Below are 21,048 nucleotides of genomic sequence, written 5' to 3'. Positions count from 1 at the left end.
AATCAATGCAAGTTACCTGCAAATGAATCATGAGCCATATCTGGGAGCCCTCTGGAACTCTGAGACACAGGTCACAACACCCGTGAAGAGAACTCAGAGCTAAAAATAAGAGTGATGGGTGTCTGAAATGATACTTAGATAATCTCTTCAAAGAAACTTGGGGAAAGAAAGGTCAGCTAATCATCAGGGTCCTGGCACTTCATGGCCCGCCATCCTATGAAGAAAAGTCTTGAATTACTATGTTCATCCTCTTTTTCTACTTAAGAATTTAACATGGCAGCATGTCATATTTATGACAAATCTTGATAAGTCTCTCTGAAACCATGTTTTCTTTGGAGGCCTAATTTCCCTTTGCCTGATATGTACATATTTTTGGCTTTGATCAAACATCAAGGACACATGTGAATTATAGAATGTGATAGGTGACAAGAAGTTCGGGATTTCATAGACCAATTTTTCATATTGCCACCGAGGAAACTGAGGCACCTACCTTGCTCGGGCCAGGTTCCAGGCAGATTGGCAGGTTCTGGATCGAAATTCAGGTCATCCATCTCTCCAGCAAAGACACTTAACCACCCGCGTTGACCTGAATGTTGAGGTTAAGTGTAAGTAGTACCCAACCAAGAGGTCTATGAAATGCAGCCATATTAGCCTTTCATTACATGCCCACAAAAGCAATTGGTTGAGTAATTGAATATTTCACTGTAAAGAAGGTTGGGGTAATTTCGTAAATATGGACACAGCACAACCTCATATAGGATGTCCTTGATCTACATTTACCTGCAAAAGTATTTGTCATAGAAATGGGTAAAGGGCAAGTGCTCTAGAATGTTAAAGTTAGAGGGGACTTTAGAAGTTTTCTAAGAGAGGAGCTTGCAAACATTTGTGGGTTGGGTTTTTTTTTAGAAGAATAATACCTTTTTTCTATAGATAATCTTAAATGGAGCATCAATAATAAAGCAGATAAAAGAGAAACTTCACTGCTTGAATTAAGTAGGTGGTCTCAGGGTCACATTCACCTAGCCTTTTCCTGAATCCCCTAAAGTGGCTTCTCAACTACTTCTTTGTGGGATGCCTGGCTGGCTTAGTCTGTAGAGCATGAGATTCTTGATCTTGGAGTTGTGAGTTTGAGACCTACATTGGGTGTAGAGATTACTTAAAAATAAGATAAGTAAATAAACAAATACAAATAAAATACTTCTTTGGGCAAGGTTTAAAAGTCACAGGTGTAGCCCACCACTTTCATTTTATAAATATAGATATTAAGGTCCAAAGAAGGGATATCACTTGTTCAAAGGGATATTGCAAATTATTTACAGAGCCAGAAAATCTGGGGTTGAGTCTAATACTTCTGACCTTAAATAAAATATTTTTTAATTAGATAAATAACACTGGAATGCATTTTTACTGTGAAAGACTAAACAAGAAGGATGTATTTAGGGTAAAATGTAAAAGTGCCTTCCAATAATCCCACTCTTTTTCCTAGAGTTAATAACTGACAGTATTTTGAGTTTTACCTAATTTGAGTCATCTTTTAAAAGGAGATTTTAGCCCATTCACATTTATTGTGACTGTGGATATATATAGACTTATCCCCTTCATCTTATTTTATGTTTTATTTTATTTTCAGATTTTATTTATTTATTTGAGAGAGACAGAGATAGCAAGAGAGAGCATGGGTGGGAAGGAGAGGGAGAAGCAGGCTGCCTGTTCACAGAACTCAATCCCAGGACCCTAGGATCATGACCTTAGCCGAAGGCAGATGCTTAACTGACTGAGCCACCCAGGTGCCCCATATTTTATGTTTTATTTTTATAATATTTCTTTCTTCTGGCCTTTTATTGAATTTAATAGTTTTCTTTGTGCCATGTTTTTCTCTTATAATTTAGAAATGATAGTCTCCCTCTAATTTAAAAAACTAATGCCACGATAAATATATATATTTTATTGACATCTAGATTTATTTGGTATCTCTATTCTGTTTTTTCCATGAGATGGGAAACTTATAAGAACCTCAGCACACTCTCATTATCACCACCTCACCCTCTCCCTTCACATTGGCCTTGTACTTAGACACCTGCCCACCACATCCCGCTTGTAAATCATTTGGGATTTTGCTTCCAGGTTGTGATCAGCTTTGTTCATTATGTATCACTAGTTGTTTAAGCCTAATTATAAATATGACTGCTTTTTTCATTCAATACTGTTTCTTGTATATTTTTATATCTTCCATTTTTAATTCTGTGAGTGTATGTGGGATAGAATGTGTTCTTGACGAATTCATTGAGGAAATCTATTGTAAATGAAGTGAATTCTCACATAATTGAAAAGCCCTTTCTAGTAGACTTGATAGACTGCTTTAACAAGTACCCTACACTGGATGGCTTATACAATAGAAATTTATTTTTTCATAGTTCCGGAGGCTTGAAGTCCAAGATTAAGGTGTCAGCAGGGTTTCTTTCTTCTGAAGTCTCTCTTTGGGTTGTAGATAGTCATCTTCTCCACATGTACCCATAGTCCCCCTGTGTGTGTCTGTGTCCTAATCTCATCTTCTTGTAAGGACACCAGTCATATTCGACTAGGGCCCACTCATATAATCTCTTTCTACTTTTAAAGACTCTACCTTCGGGGATCCCTGGGTGGCTCAGTGGTTTAGTGCCTGCCTTTGGCTCAGGGCTGGAGACCTGGGATCAAGTCCCACATTGGGTTCCTGGCATGGAGCTTGTTTCTGTCTCTGCCTCACTCACTCTCTCTCTCTCTCTCTCTGTCTCTCATGAACAAATAAATAAAATCTTTAAATAAATAAATAAATAAATAAATAAATAAATATTAAAAAAGACATAAAAACTCTACCTTCAAATACAGCTACATTCTGTGATACTGGAGATTGGGAACATATGAATTTGGAGGGGACACAGTTCATCCCATAACAATCTTAATTTTGCCTTATACTTGAATGCTAGTTCAGAGTTGTACTGTACAATATAGTAGCCCATGGTCACATGTGGCTATTTAAATTGAAATTATTTAAAATGAAATTAGCAGTTGAGTTGTTCCTTAGTCACAGTCACCATGTGCCGAGTGTTCAATATCCATATGTGGCTGGTGCCTATACGTTGACACTATAGATATAGCATGTTTCCATCATTGAAGGAGTTCTATTGGATAGCAGTGCTCTAGAGTTTTCTTCATCTGAAAAATGAAGCACTCTTCTATTGGATTCTGTGAAGATTAGATAATATTAAGCATGTGTTGGACTCATAGCAGGGGGCTCAGTCAAAACTAGCTGAATGTTAGCTCAGCAGTAAACGAATGGTAGTATTAGGACTAAGATCCACTGTTCTCACCCGATTGTTGCCCCAGAATAACCATAAATGAGCACACCATTGTGAAACATAGGACATGAAGAACACTGGGCAGGACAGTGAGGTGGGACAATGGGGGCAATCTTAAACCCATGCCTTAAAACACTACCTTTATACCCCAAATCGGAATAAACGTTATTGTATTTAATACTCTCAATAACTTTGTAAAGAAGGTATTATTTTACCCATTGTCTGAATAAGGAATGAAGTAAATGCAGCTCATGAAAGCTAAGTAACTCCTCCAAGGCCACACAGTTGTGTCAACAGTGAGTCAATGGCAATGTCAGGACTAGAATCTACTGCTTCCTACTCATCTTTAGTCTAAAATAACTAAAACCTGGTAAGCCTTGGGTAAACACAGGTCACTAGGATGACAGGGAAATTTAAATCCAGATCTAACTCCAAAATCCTTCTACAATAGCGGTTCCCAAATTTATTTGATCACGGTCCCTCAGTAAACATGTTTGAGCAACACACACACACACACACACACACACATGCACATACACACTTGTAAGTAAATAAGTGTATGTGTGTATATGTATATATTTATAAATTATTAACTATATTAGTCTAATAATTTCTACTTATGAAACATATCCCAAACCGCACACTAAAAAAGATAATAAATAATACACATAATAAAAGTTCTGATTCTTTTTTTCATGCTCCAGTATTATTTCACGTGTTCCCTGGCCCGTCTTCTACTTTGGGGGCCACTGCTCTGAACCATGCCACACAGAGCGAATGCGCTGTGGAAGAAATTATAGGCCTGGGAGTCTCAGCTTTCATCTGCTCATCCAAACTACTTTGAAAAGAAACATAATTGGACCATAATGTATTCAATGTCAGCCACATTCTTTGAGTAACTAGGGCTTTTCACTATTTCTATGCACCAGTGGTCTGACATTTGTCATTGACTCTTATTTCAAAGAGAGAATTAATTTTAAACTACCATTCAAAGGCTGCTCCTGGCCATGTGTCCCATCATGAAAGGCAAAGAAATGGGCAAAGCAACACTTGAGCACATCAAGATGTTTCTTTTTTTCCCAAGAGAGAGAGAAAAAACCCAAATATTATCATTGTCACTGAAATGAAGTGAGACTTGGTGAAACAAACACTTGATTTACTTGCATCATCCAGATTTTTTTATTGGTCTTCTTGTTTTTATAGCCATTTATCACTTGCTGATTATAGTAGTAACAGTGTTCCCTACATAATGTTTTTCAGCTTAAAAGCATTGCCATATGTTTGATTCTCTTGGGTGTGATATCTTTCCTCTTTCTTTCTCTCTTTCTGTTCCTCTCTCTCTCTGTTTCTGTGTCTCTCACAAGCAGTGGGAAGATATAGGTATTATTATTATTTTTTAGATATAGGTATTATTATCCCACTTTCTAGATGAAGGGTCCAGCTTGAGGGGTTAAGTCACACAGATAGTATATGGCAAAGTCAGGATCTGAACCAGGTTCTCTATGCTAGAGCCAGTGCTCTGTGGGAAATTTTAACTAAGCCGATTGGCTCTATATAGTTGGAAGAGAGGATACTGTAGGTCTGAGAATCACCCCAGGTCTGAGAACCTCCATAGCCCAACTACCAACTCAACTTCATCCTGCACTGAGAGATCAGGAGGGCTTTCCATCAACGGTCCCTTGGGTTTAGTAGATGCTGTCCTACACTTGTTACTTAGCAAGTACAAAGCCAGAAGCAGTACAAGCTCCTGAAGGGAATCACAGGGCCAGCAAATGGACAAGTGCAAATCAACTCGCAGAGGTTCAGAAGTGGATCAGCGGGACTCTCTTCTTAGGAGATATTTCCATGGGTTGAGTAGAGTCTATGACTGCTCATCTGTGTCAGCAACAGATATTTAAACAACCCTTTTGAATCCAGCCCTTCTATTTATCCCTGCTCCTCTTACTGCCCGGGTTCTGATGTCCTGCCTAGACTTTTTCAGAAGCCTCTATCTCTCCACCTTTTTTCCACCTCTCACACTGTTACCACATCTGATGATGGCACCTTTAGCCTCAAGGCTGCCGTTAGCCTCCCGTTACTATGAGATCATGTTAAACAATTTCGACGTGGCGTTCAGGTTTCTTCATCTTGCCCCAATTAACTTCCACTTTTTTCTCCCACCACCTCACTTCCCTTTATCCTATCTTCCAGCCTTTCCAATCTAATCACTGGTCTCCAAAAATAGCCAGCACTTTCATGCCTCTCTGCTTTGCTCATGTTCTGTCCTGTGCCTGGAATGTCCTCCGCCTCCTTAACCTGCCCCCTCTGGTGGGATCTTCCTTCTCCTTTCAAAAGCAGATCAAATGCTGTCTCTTCAGTGCCGACCTCCACACCCACCCCTTTCCACTCTCTGTGCTGGGCTCCCCCCAAACACTTCATGCTTCTTATTACAAGGAACTTGGGCTGGTTGTTCACGTGTCCTTTTGGCTCATTAGGTAGTGGACTCCTTAGGGGAACAGAGAGCATCTTATTTATGTTTGTGTCCTCAGTGTTGGCACCTAGTAGGCATTTGAAGTTTTTGGTTGAATTTATTTATATAGCTGAGCAGTTTTGAGAGATCTCACACGGGCTATATTTCTATCAGATCTGGAATAAGCAGCAAAAGACAAAGCACAAATTCAGCAAGAAGAAATTACTTATTTAAGCAATAGCCACGCCATCTAAAATTTAAAAATAAGGATTGGAGGCATTTTTAGAATAGCTGGAAGCTTTTTATTGACTTCCCCAAAACATTCACGCTGTGCCTAAAGTGGAAATAGCAATGGGTTGTAATGGACACATACGAAGTTTCTTTCTAGCCTCAGCTCTGCTCTTAACTGCTGTGTGCCCTTTGACAAGTCAGTTCCCCTTTCTGATGTCTTTATCTGTCAAATGTTCATGCTGAACAAAATGACTTTCAAGCTATCTTCTAATTCTAAAAGTTGATGATTCTTATTTTCTAGTTCGGAAAACCAAGTCTTTATTTCCCTTTGACTGTGATGGTCCCTTAACAGTAAGAGGAGACATTCTATATTGTCATAAAAACACTTAACTGTACCATGGCCCAATTACATAAAATTGGGATATTAGAAATAATTCAAGGGGTGCCAGGGTGGCTCAGTGGTGGAGCATCTGCCTTTGGCTCAGGGCATGATCCCGGGGTCCTGGGATCCAGTCTGATATCGTGCCCTGCGGGGAGCCTGCTTCTCCCTCTGCCTATGTCTCTGCCTCTCGCTGTGTGTCTCTCATGAATAAATAAATAAAATCTTTTTTTTTTTTTAAGAAATAATTCAAAATAGGGACACCTGGATGACTCAATTGGTCAAGCCTCCATGCTCAGCAGGGTGTCTGCTTGAAGATTCTCTCCCCTGCCCCTCCTCCCACTTACACACTCCCTGTCTCCCAAATAAATAAATAAATCTTAAAAGAAAAAAAAAGCAAAAACAACAAATAAAATACTCCTTGCTGCTAAAGCATCAGGGCTCTGCCCCTTTAAATTTGAAAGACTAGGCATCAGGCTAAAAGACCTCAGAAGAGGAGTTGATCTAATCTTAGGTTCATAAAGATAGAGGAGAGAATAGTGGTCAAGTCATACATGAAAATGGTTTGCAGAGGAAGGGAAAGGTACTTGGATGTTGAGTTTTAAACTCAGGTCTTCAGGGAAAGCATTCTATAATATGTCACAGGTACAAAGCGAATGGGAAGGCTTCAAGCTAGTGAGTGCAGCTGTGTCGCTGGTTCCTGCTAGATGCTGTGACAATTTCCCTTTGTATAACCTGAAGTCCCCCAATATTTTGAAATGCTGTTCTACCCATTTTTAAAAATAAGCTTTATTTTTTAAAAATCAATTTTAGGTTCACAGAAAAATTGAGCAGAAGGTAAAGAGTTCCCATACACCCCTGCCTCTACACATGCACAGCCTCCCCCAATATCAATATCCTGCACCAGAGGCTTACATTTGTTAAAATCAAACCTACACTGACACATCATTATCACCCAAATTCCAGAGTTTACATCAGGGTTCACTGTTGGTGTTTTACATTCTCCGAGCTTTGGCAGATGTATAATGACTTGTATCATCATCAAAGTATCACACAGAATAGGTTCAGTGCCCTAAAAATTCTCTGTGCTCTGCCTATATTCATCTCCTTTTGTCCCCTAACCTCTGGAAGCCACTGATCTTTTTATCGTCTTCATAGTTTGTTTTTAGATTTTATTTATTTATTTGAGAGAGAAAGAGAAAGAAGATGAGCAGAGGGAGGGGCAGAGGGACAAGCAGACTTTTCCCACTGGGCAGGGTGCTATCCCAGGATCCTGAGATGAGCTGAGCCAAAATCAGTTGTTTAACTGACTGAACCATCCAGGTACCCTCTTACTGTCTTCATGGTTTTGCCTTTTCCGGAAAGTCATATAGTTGGAATCATATGTAGCCTTTCATGATTAGCATCTTTCACTGAGTAAGATACAGTTAGGTTTCCTCCATTTCTTTTCATAGCCTGATAGCTCATTCCTTTGAACACCTAACAATATTAATTGGATTATTCATTTTCTTATTGATTCATGAGTTCTTTTTATATTTTGGATAACAGTGTCTTGCAAATATTTTCTCCCAGTCTGTGGTTTGTCTTCTCATTCTCTTATCAGTGTCTTTCACAAAGCTGTTATTCTCATTGCTCATAGACGCACTCAAACAAAATTCTACATTTAAGTTGTTTTAGCAGAAATATCGCTTAACTAGAAATTTCTTTCTAGCCTATGGAAATAGGCTTTGTTTTACTTATATTTCCTTGACTTAGAAATTAATAGAAATAGAATTTAGAAAAACCATCTGTGGTCAAATTTGCAATATGTGTTTCAAACATCCATTGAGGGATGTCTTGGGGTTAGCTGACTTCAACACAATTTCTTAAACCAGTTTTTTTTCGCTTCTGGGATCATTAACCAAAAGATTTCAACTAACGTTCTATAAACCCACAGGAGATAACATTTCTTACTGACTATACATACTGTTATAGCAATGTCTGTCCCCTGAAAGTAGAGGGTGAGATGCCTTGTAAGTGAGAAACAATTTCCTGAGATTTGCTGGAGAATAAGAAAGGTCTCCTATTTCCTGGAAGATGGGAGGACTTGGCCTCGTGAGTATTTGAGAGAATGTGGTCAGGGCAATAAAGACCTCTAGTCACAGAATGACATAGTGCTGGAGGGGGCTAAGTATATGGTGTGACAACTGTGGATCTTTTTATAGATGTGGATCCTTTTATAGATGCTGAGATATGGTGCTGGTGGTTGTGTTGTAGTTATTGTTGACTTGTTTGGTGATATTTTAAGTCTATGAGTTCCTTCTATTAGGTTGTCCCCAAACTAGAATTTGAAAGTGCTCCAAGAACTCTCAGAGGATATAGAGGCAGTTCAGTTAGACCACAGAACTTGAGGAGCATGAGACCCTGTAATATTTTCAGTCTTCAAAGAAAGATTGCATTATATATTCTCTGTTGGATGTGTGAAGGCAGAAATCATGGGACCATTTTCAATAAAATTTTTTTCTTTGTAGATCCTATGAAAGCTGAAAATTAAATATCATGGTCTATTCTGGAGACTGGGAAGAAATATTGAACATAAAGATCATGTTTCAGGGGACATGAATTTTAAAACATCTGCCATGTGAGGAGCAGCTCAAAGAACCTGACACATTTACTCAGAGAAGAGTTGGTGATAGTGGGAATATGAAAATGAACAGCAAATCTTCAAGTGTATGATAAATTGTCACATATATAAGGAAGGAATAAATTTGTCCCAAGAAAGAGAAAAACTAGGACCAATAAGGGTACACCTTGAAGAGAGGCTGATATTGTTTCAAAGCATAAGAAAATCTGAATTATCTAATAACATAGTGGATCCTTTTTCATTTTATGGAAATAATAGAAAATGGAAGAATTTTACGGCCCACTGTGGATGGATAAGAGTAGTCCAATGACTCCTACATGGCTGAGGACTGAGATATTTAATGTCTTAGTAACCCATTCACAGCATAGTGATTAGGAGGCTCTGTAATGATAGCATCAATGGTCTCTGAAAAGAGTAAATTCCCCATCACAGGAAATCTTCAAGTAGAGTTAGGAAACAACTCAGATGGAGTGTTGTAATGGCAATTTTTAAAAATTCTTTAAAATTCATAGACTTTTTATTGTATGGTTTTATGAATTCTGAAAAATGCATAGACTCACATAACAATAATAATACTGAATAATTCCGCCCCCCACCCAATTCTTTTGTACTTCCCCTTTATAGTCAAATCCACCTCCATCCCTAACCACTGGCAACCACTTGTCTGTTCTCTATCTCTATAGTTTTGCCTTTTTGAGTATGTTATATAAATGGAATTACATAGTATGCAGCTTTTTAAGTTGAGTTTCTTTCACTTTGAAGACTGTATTTGAGATTTATCCATGTTGTTAACTTATCCATGGTTTTTTCTTTTTTATTCCTGAATAATATTCCATTGTATAGATCTACCATCATGTCCATCCATTCACCAGTTGAAGAATATTTGAGGGACTTCTGGTTTCTAGTACAGAATGTAAGGAGTTTAGAAGTCGTCAGCAAGTAAAAAGCTTAACAAACTGAAAATCAACAACTTTTCTTAGATCCGTTAGAGAATGCAGATCACGGGACAAACTGCTGCCCCCCAAACTGGAGAGGAAGTCAGGTGGATACAGAGAATCACAATTTACTAGAAGGGAAACATCCATGTAGGGGCACCTGGGTGGTTCGATGTTTGAGTGTCTGCCTTCAGCTCAGGTCATGATCCTAGGGTCCTGGGATTGAGTCCCACATCAGGTTCCCCACAGGGAGTCTGCTTCTCCCTCTGCCTATGTCTCTACCTCTTTCTCTGTGTCTCTCAGGAATAAATTTAAAAAATCTTAAAAAAAAAGAAACATCCATGTAAACAAGTACGAGGTTTCCTTTACCCGTTATATCATGTCCAACTCTTAACAACAATTAGAAGATGTATCAATAGGCAAAAAAGAGAGTTTGAAGGGTCAGATATGGTAAAGGTGTTGCAATTATCTGTCCAGAAATTTGAAATAACTATGGTAAATAAGAGCTTTAATGGAAAAAGTAAACAATGTGCAAGAACAGATAGGTAATGTAAGAAGAGAGATAAAAAATTTTTTCACTTTTTAAATTTAAATTTAATTAATTAACATATAGAATATTAGTTTCAGGGATCCCTGGGTGGCGCAGCGGTTTGGTGCCTGCCTTTGGCCCAGGGTGCGATCCTGGAGACCCGGGATCAAATCCCACGTCGGGCTCCCAGTGCATGGAGCCTGCTTTTCCCTCTGCCTATGTCTCTGCCTCTCTCTCTCTCTCTCTCTGTGTGACTATCATAAAAAAAAAAAAGAATATTAGTTTCAGAGGTAGAGTTCAGTGATTTATCAGTCTTATGTAACGCCCAGTGCTTGTCACATCACGTGTAATATCCTTAGTATCCTCCTCCTTAATATTCAACACCCAGTTACCCCATCCCCCACCCTCAGCAACCCTCAGTTTGTTCCTGTGATTAAGAGTCTCTTATGGTTTGTCTCCCACCCTGATTTCATCTTATTTTATTTTTTCCTCCCTTCTCCTATGCTCCTCTGTTTTGTTTCTTAAATTCCACATATGAGTAAACTCATATGGTAATTATCTTTCTCTGATTGACTTATTTTGCTTAGCCTAATACCCTCTAGTTCTATCCATGTTGTTGCAAATGGTGAATTGTTGGTTTTTTTTTGATAACTGAGTAATATATAGATATAGATATATACCACATCTTCTTTATCTACTTATCTGTCAAAGGACATCTGGGCTCTTTCCATAGATTGGCTCTTGTGGACATTGCTGCTATAAACATTGGGGTACAGGTGCCCCTTGGGATCACTGCATTTGTATCTTTGGGGTAAACATAAAATAGTGTAATCTCTGGGTCTTAGGGTAGCTCTATTTTCAACTCTTTGAGGAACTTCCATACTGTTTTCTAGAGTGGCTGTACCAGCTTGCATTCCCACCAACAGAGTAAAAAGGTTTCCCTTGAGAGATGGAAATTCTAAGAAAGAATGAAGAAATGCTAGAAATCCAAAATACTGTAAAGAATGAATAACTTTGGTGGGTTCATTAGTAAACTGGACACAACTGAGGAAAGAATCAATGAGCATGAGGATATGTCAATAGAAGTTTCCAAAATTGAAAAGCAAAGGAGGAAACAACTGAAGAAAGTGGAACAGAATACTCAAGAGCCGTGGGACAACTACAAAAACTGTAGCATATGCATGATGAGAATGTGTGGAGAAGAGAGAAAGGAACAGAAGAAATACGTGAAAGGATTAAAACAGAATTTCCCTCAAATTAATGTCAGACACCAAACCACAGATCTAGGTAGCCCAGAGAACACCACAAAGGATAAATGCCAAGAATATATGGGTTGTTTATTTTTTATTTTTTGAGTGAATAGGAATAAATATGCTACAAACATTTAATATAAAGGTTTTGTGTGAACATAAATCTTCATTTTTTAAAGTAAATACCTCAGACTGTAAATTGTGAGTCATAAGGTAAGTCCATGTTTAACTTTATAAGAAACTATCACTTCATTTTCCAAAGCATGTGTATCATTTTGCATTCCCATCAGCAATGAATGAGAGTTCCAGTTGCTCTGCATTCGCATCAGCCTTTGGCATGATCAACTTTTTGTTTTTAGTATTTTTTTAAATTTTATTTATTTATTCATGAGAGAGAGAGAGAGAGAGAGAGAGAGAGGCAGAGACACAGGCAGAGGGAGAAGCAGGCTCCATGCAGGGAGCCCGACGTGGGACTCCATGCCGAGTCTCCAGGATCACGCCTTGGGCGGAAGGCGGTGCTAAACCACCGAGCCACCCAGGGATCTCCTGTTTTTAGTATTTGAACCATTCTAATAGTGGTATTTTAATGTAGTTTAAATTTGCATTTCTTCAATGAACAATGATGTAGAGAATCTTCTTGTGTGCCATCCATCTATTTTCTATAGCAAGCCGACATTTCAAATCTTTCGCTTACTTAAAAAATCAGATCATTCTGGGGTGCCCACTGGCTCAGTCAGTGTAACATGCAATTCTTGATCTCAGGATCATGAGTTTAACCCCCATGTTGGGTGCAGAGATTACTTTAAAAAAGAAATAAACACTTAAAAGAAGCTAAAAAAAAAAAAAAAAGAACCAAATTGTATCATTGATTTTTGAGAATTCCTTTTATATCTAGCATACAAGTGCTTTGTCAGGTAATTTGCAAATATTTTTGCCAAGCCTGTGACTGGTCTTTTCATTTAAAAAATATTTTTAAAGCTTTTCTTTGGGTACACATTTTTCTTTTTGATAGTCCTATTTAATAATTTGTCCTTTGGGGCACCTGGTTAGCTCAGTTGGTGGAGCATGTGAATGTGACTCTTGATCTTGGGTTTGTGAGTTTGAGCCCTATGCTGGGTGTAGAGATTACTTTAAAAAAATGAATAAAAATGTATCTTTCATGAATCATGCTTTCAGGGTTATATCCATGAACTTTTTGCCTAACTGAAAGCAACACAGGTTTTCTCCTATGTTTTCTTTTAAATGTTTGATAGGTTTATATTTTACATTCAGGCATACTGTCCATGTTGAGTTTATTTTTGTATAAGGTATGAAGTGTATGATGATGTTTACTTTTTTGTGGGTATGGGTGTCCAACTATGTTGACACTATTTGTTGAAATAACTATTCTTTTTCCATTTAAGTCCCTTTGCACTTTGTTAAAAAAAATCAATTGACTGTATTTGCATAGGTCTATTTCTGGACTCTATTGATTCTCAGTCTTGCTAAAATCTCTGGAGAAAAACAAAATCTCTGGAGAATGTTCATTTTTGTTGGTACTATTGAGTCCATCCAATGAATTTCTTTTTATTTCAGAAATAGTATTTTTAAGATCTAAAGTTTCCACTTTGTTCTTTTTTTACAGTTTCTATTTTTCTAATCAGAACATCTCTATTTCTGTTCAGTTCAAGAGCATCTGTGTACTGCATGGAGCATGGTTACAATAGCCACTCTAAAATCTTTGTGATTCTAATACCCAGATCATCTTGGGTTTCAGGTCTGTCAATTGTCTTTTCCTTTGAAAACTGAGCAGATTTTTCTCTTTTCTGTGTTTCTTTGTAAGTCAAGTAATTTTGAATTGTATCCTGGAATTTTGAATATTATGTTGTGAGACTCTGGGTCCTATTATAAAATCCTCTGGAGGACATTAATTTTTACATGGTTTATTTTAGCGGGCAGTATACCTGGTTTGGTTCATAGCTCGAATTGTGTCTTGCCTTCTGAGAGCGGTGGTCCCAAAGTCAGTTTAGTTTTCAAAATTTTTGCTGTGCTGTGTGTGTCTGCCCAACATATACCCCATTCAGGAGTTAATCTGTTAGTTGGGTAGTGATTGCTATCATTTGGTTCTCAAAGCCTTCCCTATTCTTGTTTGGGTCTGTTCTGTGCATGCATAATTTAGGGGTGAATCTAAGACTAGTGGCAGTTCATATACAAAATTAAGGGATTTTCTTCTCTAACTTTCTCATCCTTGGAATTTCCCTGACACTCTGACTCTCAGGGGTCCTGTTTCCTAGCCTTCTGACTAGAAAGCCAGTATTTCTCTCAGATTTTAGCCTATGCACTTGGACACAAATTCTGAGCACCAGGGGTGCCTCAGGGCAACCTGAAGAGAAAGAAGAGAAGAAAGTAATTGGAATCCCATACTCTCTGGACCCTTGAGATTCCTTTTTCCAGTCCCTGGGCACTGAGGGATGGTTGTCTTAGAGTTTTAGGGACCCATGCCAGTGCTGCTGCTGCCGCCATGACAGTGCCACTTCCGGGCTAGGAGGACCCCGAAGGAGGAAAAGAAAAGAAAAGAATAAAAATAGGAAAATTAAAGCGATTCTCTCCATCTTTTGCTTAAAGGGCCCCTTTTCCTGATCCTCCGGCTAGAACAGGGGGTTCCCTTGGGATTTTTTGCTGTCATACTGTGGCTCAGCTCCAGGCCTCTGCCCACCGTCTAACTAAAGCCAAGAACTAAAGAAGGAAAGAAAAACCAGGTTAAGTTCACTGCCATAGCAGCTGTTCTCCAAGTTTTGACTTCCCCTTTCAATCTATTTGCTACTGTTTACTTTTCAGAGTCCTCAGCTAATTGCTTTTGTATTCTGTCCAGAGGTTTTACTTATAATCAATGGGAGAGATAGGTTGTAATGGACTTACTCTGCCTTGAATAGGACCAGAGGTTCTATAATGACAATTTAAATACCAGATGAAGGTTCCTCCAGACTGTTATTCTCAAACCTAGCAACCACTTTGAATTAATCGGGGAAACTTACAAAAAACCCCAACGATTCCAGGGCCCTACCTCAGACTCATCTCTGAGGATAGGAACCCAAGAATCTGTAGAAAATGCTTCCGGGTTTCTGATATAGCCAGCTTGGCACTGGTTTCAAGGGCCCAATGTGGGGGTCCATACTGGAAATTTGGAAACCCCTGGATGAGATGATCTCCAAATTTCTATCCAACGCTGAGGTGCCCAAGCTCTACATTCAGAATATGCATTCATAAAGCTTCTTAAGTGAGTTGCCAGTCCACTCACTTCCCTCAAGCTGTAGATGACACAGGACATCTCAAATAACGTCACAGAGCAGGAAAAAAAATAGAACTAATAGACAAAGTCAAGATATTAAAACCAATAAACCAAATGGACTCCCAACCTGTAAGATTAGTTTTGTGGAAATTACAACTTCTTGGAATAATAGCAGCAATAAATTCGAAGTCTGCTTTATTTAGTGTTAGCCAGGAGGAATATGGGTTATACTAAAGTCTGAGGATTAGTGGTTTCATTTGGAGCCTCCTTTCCTCCCTAGGACTAATCCTTTCCCATATATTTGACGAAATTCTTTTGGCTGAGGGTTATATCTTCCTATGTGCTAGGAATCACCGGTGAGTTTAAATTTGCTTTTCATGAAAATTTATTTCTAAGGGATCTCAGAAGGTATTTCCTTGAGCTCATGTCTATGGAAAAAGAAACCAGACCTGAGAAGTGAAGTGTTTTGTTTGGGGGGTCAGAGCTGGGACTCGAAGCCTAACTTTGGCTTCTCAGCCATGCACTTTCTGTCTGAGCTGAGTGAGTCAGGTGAGTCTTTGGATGCAGAGTGTCCTGGCATCATAACTGAGCTGAGTCAGACAGCTGCGCTGGGCAGTGGCTGAGTTCCATGCAATGCATTTGTAAAGGGCACTATGACCTAAAAATGCTTTAGCGCCTAGATTTGTGGTGGGGAAAATATTGGCAACCAAAACGATCCACCACTTGTAAAGTGCCGACTTGCCGGCATAGCCTATTCTCTGGGCACTGGGAAGGAGCCAGCCCCTGACCACCTCTGGAACATCCCCCATCCCATGTCCTCCCCAGAGTGCCGCATGCATGGTCAGAGTTTAATCAGGGAAGCAGAACCATGATGAGTTATGATAGAAGGGCTGTCTTATAGGAACTAGACCACGCACAATTGTAGGAAGAGCTGGGGAAGTAAAGTCCTAAAAGAGAGGGTTGGAGAATCGGAGCAGTCACCAACCACTCAATCTGAAAAACCAAGCATTCCTCTGTGGGCCCACTCAAAAGCACAACCATAATAACATGAAGGGGTTTTTGCGGAGTGTTGTTCTGGCTTACATAACTCCGTGCGGTATAAATCATTACGGGTGGAACACTGAAAATCAGAGACACCTCAGGAGTAATGCTCTTGGAGCTCTGTTCTCATTTTCCAGTGAAAAATCTGGAACCAGCCTGTCTTACTACAATCTGGAAATGTGTGACGGCTTTAGCACGGTGGCACTCGGGAGTGTGGTATTCTGGAATCGATGCGGTGTTGTTGCCAGGCAGACCTGGACGTCATGCTGGCTCTGCCTCCTTAGGTGGTGACTGGGACCTTCTTCCAGCTTTCTGAGATTAGCTTCCTCATTTGTAAAACGGGGCCAGTAGTAACCACCTTATAACATTGTTCTGAAGTTGGTTTAATAATAGACACTCAATAAAAATGATTCCTTTTAACTCTTGAGTACACTCTTTCCCCCAGTACACCTAGGACATGTCCTATTTCATAGAATATCTTCATATGGAAAAGCCCTTATTGCCTAAGTGATGGATTTTGATAATGAATATAGGTATATAATTTATATTTTATGTTCCTGGCCTTCAACCACGGTCCCAGATTCTCAGTACGAACAAGTTTGGATTCATGTGGACACTGTGAAAGACCATGGATTGGCAAGGGGAACACCTGAGATGAAGCTCATGGCCTTCACCACCCCCCAACCCCAAAGGGAAAGATAGAACATTCCCTAAGTAGTTTGAAATCTATCAACTTGGAATGCTTCATAAAAGCAAGTGTGGTGACCTCAGTTCCTTGGAATCCTCCGGTTTTTCTGGGTTAGAAGAGAGGTTCTTTCATGAGGGTAGAGCAGAAGAGGCAAGCGGAAGCTGCTATCAACGTTGGAAACAAAGACCATAAAAATAGAGCTTGAAAGGCATAGTACTCTGGAGCCAGTTATTTTAGGAGCATACAGACCTACATGTCAAATAGCCCCCAAGGGTATTACTGTATCATAGATGGTCTCCATTGTTGGTTGACTTTGAAATTAAAACAATAGTGCTCATGAGTTTCTGGCACATGAAGAAAAATTTGATTCCAAGTACTCTACTTAGGAATCTGGGGGTTTGAGATGCCTGGGTGGCTCAGCAGTTGGGTGTCTGCCTTTGGCTCAGGGTGTGAACCTGGAGACCCGGGATCGAGTCCCACATCAGGCTCCCTGCATGGAGCCCGCTTCTCCCTCTGCCTGTGTCTCTGCCTCTCTCTCTCTGTGTGTCTCTCATGAATAAATAAATAAAAATCTTTAAAAAAGATAAATTAAAAATGAAATAATCTGGGGGCTATATTATTATTTTAGAAAGATTTTAGTCATTAGTAACTAGAAATCTTGCGGGTATTTTTTTTTTTTTTTTTAGATTTTTAATTTACTTATTCATGAAAGACACAAGAGGCAGAGACATAGGCAGAGGGAGAAGCAGGCTCCGTGCAAGGAGTCCGATGTGGGACACGATCCCGGATCCTGGTATCACATTAGGAGCCAAAGGCCGATGCTCAACCACTGAGCCACACAGGTGCCCCAGTAACTGGAAGTTTTTATTCAGGATAAACTTCTAGAAGATTTGCACACAAAGGATCTCTTCTTATCCAAAGTAGGACAATAGGCCCTATCTTGCATAACACAGTGCTAAGCAAGTGGTAAAAGCTAAAAAAAAAAAAAAAAAAAAAAGAGTTTTTTAAGTAAAATTCGGTTTATACAGGGCAAATCAGACTGAGCCTTACTCATGGAATATGGAAGATTCTCTTGCAGCCTATCAAAACTGCAATTTATCACTTGACTGTCAGGGGACACTGATAATATACTCCTTACCTGTATTTTCCTACAAAATGTTGGCCCTTATGACACATCCTCATTTAGTTACTGATCCGATCCAGCAAATAATTGACCTGAATGTACTCAAATAGGACACTGAGGTGTAAAATCACTTCTTTAAAAGTTGATTTAAAAATTGATAGTTTTTTTTTTAAACAAAAACAAAAACAAAATGATGACACTTTTCCTTCCAACTTATCTCTTATTTTAGGCCCTCAAGATTTGAAAACTACCAGTTGGTGATACACACTGTAGGGATTCTGCAGTCACCCCACACTCTTCTATATAATTAATAGGATTGCTCAGACAGCTTATCTGCTTAAGTTCTGAAAATCTCTTTATCCTTTATCTGCAGGAACACTAATCGCTTGAAAAGGACAGGGCTAAGGGAAGTTGTTTTAAAGCCAAGACTAAAAGAATTTTCTTGTATCAAATTCTATCGGTTTCCTGGGGTCCCTGCATCTCTTCTTTCAGGTGTTTTAAATGGCACTTGGCGTTCATTTGAACTTAGGTGAGTTGCTTGCATTGCTGGTGAGATAAGCATTCCCTAAGACCTTATCTATTCGATCCTTGGCTGGATTCCATCAGGTCCAGGGAACAGGGAATGATCTGCCCAGGGAATTGGGAGGCCTTGGCTATGGGGTTCCCTCCATGGTTTGGTAAGAGCCCTTTAGTTACCAAGAGTGGAAATGATTGGCAACTTTAAGCCAAGGAAACTTATTGGAAGGACGCCAAAGCCTCGCAGAGTCAGTGGATGGCTGAAAATTAGGCTTGCACAGGAGGAGGTACCATGGCCTTTCTAGAAGCTGGGATGCAGGATCCCCAGCCTGGCAGCCAGAATGGCATGCAGTGAGAGTCCCTGCTAGGGTGAAATGGAACATCAAATCCCAGGGAGGTTGACTGAGGCTGGGTGATATGCCTACTCTTACTAGATGTGGGTAGGGCCCCCAGTTACAGTCTGTGGGCTCCACCTAGTAATTCCCTAAGAGGAAATTAGGAAGCAGCTTAGGAAGAGAAATGGCACTCTGGACAGATAACTTTGTCCGCTACTATGCTGTTGCTTGCATCTTTAAAGTTGATTCCTGCTTTTTTTTTTTTTTTTAAAGATTTATTTATTTTATTCAGAGAGAGAGACTGAGAGGCAGAGACACAGGCAGAGGGAGAAGCAGGCTTCACGCAGGGAGCCCGACATGGGACTCGATCCCGGGTCTCCAGGATCACACCCCAGGCTGCAGGCGGCGCCAAACCGCTGCGCCACCGGGGCTGCCCTGATTCCTGCTTTAAAATGATTGGACACTGCTTCTCCCATGAAAGCCTTCCAGGTTACCATGTCCCAGTGCTCTGTGCTCCTATGAATGTCTATAAAACCAACGAACCATAAGACAAACTGGAAGATGACAATTAGGAGAACCGATGGGTTACCAGTTGTCCCACTGCCGATGAATTCATCGCTGTGTAATAGTGGTTGTATCAGTTATCGGTTGCTGCACAGCATATTACCACAAACTTGGCATCTTAAAACAGCACAGCTTTACCACGCCACAGTTTATGTGGGTCGGGAGCCCGGGAGCAGCTTGTCTGGGTTCTCTGCCTGGGGTCTCCCAGGGCTGCGATCAAAGTGTCATTCTTGAGTTGCAGTCTCATCTGAGGCCCGACTGGGGAAAGATCCATTTGCAAGCTCATCTTGCAACCTAAGTTAAGCTTACATTAAGTTAAATGAACTTAAGCAGGTAAACTGAGCAGTTTGTGAGCTCACTCAGGTGGCTAGAAGAATTCAGTGCCTTGTGGTTCTAGGTTAGGATGGAGGATTTTGGTTCCTTGTTAGGTGTTAGCTGCAGGCTCCCCTCAGCTCCAAGGCTGTGCCGGGCTTCCCTAATTGGGTGACACTACAATCTTACGTAATGTAAGCTCATAACCACGTACATGTAATCATGCACGCTCCATCCCCTTTGCCGTATCCTATTAGTTTGAAGGAAGACATAGGGCTCACCCACACTCAATGGGAGAGGATCCCATGAAGGCATGCACACCAGGAAGTGGGGCTTGGGGGCAAACTTATGAATGTCCAGTGGAAGAACTGAGTGGGACGATCTCGAGCTGTCTTGGAGTCGAACACAGCTCCTTCTTTCTGTGCATCTGATTTCCCCAAACCTGCATCCTGGGAAGGAACCAGTAAGGGGGCAGAACAAAGTCTCGGCCTCGTCTCTCAAACCCAGCTTTAGGGGAGGGCGAGGGGATGCAAGGGGCTTCAGCGCCTCAGAGCTACCACGACCGGGTGGGTTTCTCAGTGGTCTGCGTGTAGTTGAATCTAGTGGCCTCCACTGACTGGCATCCTTTGCTTGTCTTTACCATTTGGCAAGTTACCACCTCTTTCCTGCATGGAAATGCTTCTCCACTTATTCACACATACATCCTGTCTTCCTCAACTGTAAGTACCTTAAAGGCAGGAGCCATTTGTTCTATCAGGAACCGTTCACAGGACCCCGAGGTAGCGTAACAGCAAAGGCAGAGAGGTCCTTTGGAATTAATAGCTCAGATTGGTTCTCTAGCGTGAAGGAAGGGGAGTCTGCAGATCAGTGTGAAAATCTGCTCTTCGCTGTACTCGGCTGTGCAAACAAAACACGTATATTTGAAAGGGATGACCTTACCAATGCTCCCATTACCCTGAGTGTGCCTGGCTCCTACCGCAGCAGCTGGGCTCACGTGTTAGTGGATGGGGAACAGATAGAGACCGGTACCCGTGAGTCATTACGTATTCTAGCAGAGTGAATCTGGGCTTCTCGCTTTAATCCCAGTGAGCCTCAGTGACCTCATCCTTTTAGCTTCTGGAGCTAATGCTTTAAAAATGTATAGCACAGTACCTACTAGCATGTAGTAAATATACAGGAAATAGCTATCATGATGATCCTTTAAGACCCTGACCGGGGAAAGCCCGGGTCATTGTGAAAGTGCAGTTCATCCCATAACACGGGGGTCAAGGAAATGCATGCTTAACCCCCGTGCAGCTCGTTCCTTCTCTTGGAGCTCATGGGACTTTATTGCGGTAGCTCCTTGAGCAAATTAGAATCCTTACTGCTACTTTCCTATCCCCTGCTTGGAAGTGTGGTGGGAGGACTGGAGCCTGCAGACGGCAGGAGACGGGGCCGGAGCTGGAAGTGCCAGGCCAGTGTAGGGAGCAG

At 40.5% G+C, this 21,048-nt stretch overlaps 1 protein-coding gene across 1 annotated transcript in view; it reads left to right on the top strand.

The window, feature by feature from the left end:
- The window catches only part of ZDHHC13 (zDHHC palmitoyltransferase 13), a 100,895-nt gene that overhangs the window by 75,765 nt on the left and 4,082 nt on the right, over positions 1 to 21,048 (top strand). The gene's annotated exons all lie outside the window — the stretch shown is intronic.

This window comes from Canis lupus, chromosome 23, assembly GCF_048164855.1.
Source record: "Canis lupus baileyi chromosome 23, mCanLup2.hap1, whole genome shotgun sequence".
NCBI lineage: Eukaryota > Metazoa > Chordata > Mammalia > Carnivora > Canidae > Canis > Canis lupus.
Note: the sequence above shows the minus strand (reverse complement) of the source record. Positions and strands in the feature narration are given on the sequence as shown.